Source organism: Nerophis ophidion, linkage group LG15 (genome assembly GCF_033978795.1).
Source record: "Nerophis ophidion isolate RoL-2023_Sa linkage group LG15, RoL_Noph_v1.0, whole genome shotgun sequence".
In the NCBI taxonomy this organism is placed as follows: Eukaryota; Metazoa; Chordata; class Actinopteri; order Syngnathiformes; family Syngnathidae; genus Nerophis; species Nerophis ophidion.
Window position 1 is genome coordinate 52,621,347 of NC_084625.1, and position 2,500 is coordinate 52,623,846.

Sequence of the window (2,500 nt, forward strand, 5' to 3'; positions counted from 1 at the left end):
ACTATCAACATGTTGGTCATTTCCCAACCAATAACAACACAAATACAACGTTGAAACAACATGCTTTTTGCTGATGTTTAATCAATGTCAGGTTGTGACGTTGATTTAACATTGAAATGTGGTCGTTTCCCATCCAATTTTCTACAACATTGAAACAACTTGATTTTTGTCAGCATTTATTCAATGTCAGGATATGACGTTGATTTGACATTGAAATGTGGTCATTTCCCAACCGATGTACTACAACACAAACACAACGGTGAAACAACATACTTTTTCACGATGTCAAATCAATATTAGGTTCTGACGTTGATTTGACATGGAAATTTGGTCGTTTTACAACCATCATTCTACAACACACACACAACGTTGAAACAACATGCTTTTTGAGGACGTTTAATCAATGTTGGGTTCTGACTATTGAAATGTTGGTCATTTCCCAACCAATATTCTACAACACAAATACAACGTTGAAACAACATGCTTTTTAGACAACGTTTAATCAATGTCAGGTTGTGACGTTGATTTGACATTGAAATGTGGTCATTTCCCAACCAATGTACTACAACACAAACAACGGTGAAACAACATACTTTTTCACGATGTCAAATCAATATTAGGTTCTGACGTTGATTTGACATTGAATTTTGGTCATTTTAAAACCATCATTCTACAACACAAACACAACGTTGAAACAACATGCTTTTTGAGCACGTTTAATCAATGTTGGATTATGACTATCAACATATTGGTCATTTCCCAACCAATAACAACACAAATACAACGTTGAAACAACATGCTTTTTGCTGATGTTTAATCAATGTCAGGTTGTGACGTTGATTTAACATTGAAATTTGGTCATTTCCCAACCAATATTCTACAACACAAATACAACGTTGAAACAACATGCTTTTTCGCAACATTTAATCAATGTCGGGTTGTGACGTTGATTTAGCATTGAAATTTGGTCATTTCCCATCCAATATTCTACAACATTGAAACAACTTGATTTTTGTCAGCATTTATTCAATGTCAAGATATGACGTTGATTTGACATTGAAATGTGGTCATTTCCCAACCAATATTCTACAACACAAACACAACGTTGAAACAACATGCTTTTTGACGACGTTTAATCAATGTTGGGTTCTGACTATTGAAATGTTGGTCATTTCCCAACCAATAACAACACAAATACAACGTTGAAACAACATGCTTTTTAGACGTTTAATCAATGTCAGGTTGTGACGTTGATTTGACATTGAAATTTGGTCATTTTCCAACCAATATTCTACAACACAAATACAACGTTGAAACAACATGCTTTTTGACAACATTTAATCAATTTTGGATTATGACTATCAACATGTTGGTCATTTCCCAACCAATCACAACACAAATAACGTTGAAACAACATGCTTTTTGCTGATGTTTAATCAATGTCAGGTTGTGACGTTGATTTAACATTGAAACTTGGTCGTTTCCCAACCAATATTCTACAACACAAATACAACGTTGAAACAACATGCTTTTTCGCAACAATTAATCAATGTCAGGTTGTGACATTGATTTAACATTGAAATTTGGTCATTTCCCATCCAATATTCTACAACATTGAAACAACTTGATTTTTGTCAGCATTTATTCAATGTCAGGATATGACGTTGATTTGACATTGAAATGTGGTCAGTTCCCAACCAATGTACTACAACACAAACACAACGGTGAAACAACATACTTTTTCACGACATTAAATCAATGTTAGGTTCTGACGTTGATTTGACATTGAAATTTGGTCGTTTCCCAACCAACAACAACACAAATACAACGTTGAAACAACATGCTTTTTAGACAACATTTAATGAATGTCAGGTTGTGACGTTGATTTGACATTGAAATTTGGTCATTTTACAACCAATATTCTACAACACAAATACAACGTTAAAACTACGCTGAGAACTTGTTGACTTAGGTCTTGACGTTACACAACTCAAACATAAGATTGAAGCCACATGCTTTTTGATGACGTTCAATCAATGTTGAAATTTGGTCATTTCCCAACCAATATTCTACAACACAAATACAACGTTGAAACAACATGCTTTTTGACCACGTTTAATCAATGTCAGGTTGTGACATTCATTTCCCAACCAACAACAACATGGATCCAACATTACACATCAACGTTGTCTCCTTTTACAAATACAACAATTTTGCGACGTTGTTTCAAGTCAGTTTTAAAGGACATGTACGTATAATCAACCTTGTATCAACCTTGTCTATGCATGGTGCCAGACATGTATTGCACATTTTATAAGAGTTTTACTTCTCTTTGTGTAGAAGTGGCAGCTGGTTGCATCAACTCTGTATTATTTTAATTTATATCCTTTGTAGACTTTAATGTTTTTTTTTTACCTTTTGTGGACTTTGTGTGTCGGTTTTCATCTTGTTTTTGTAAAGTTTAAGGTTGAGTTTTTCCTTGCCCTGATGTGGGATCTGA

At 34.0% G+C, this 2,500-nt stretch overlaps 1 protein-coding gene across 1 annotated transcript in view; it reads right to left on the reverse strand.

The window, feature by feature from the left end:
* LOC133569800 (partitioning defective 3 homolog) overlaps window positions 1–2,500 on the reverse strand; it is a 529,671-nt gene that overhangs the window by 457,494 nt on the left and 69,677 nt on the right. The window lies entirely within an intron of this gene.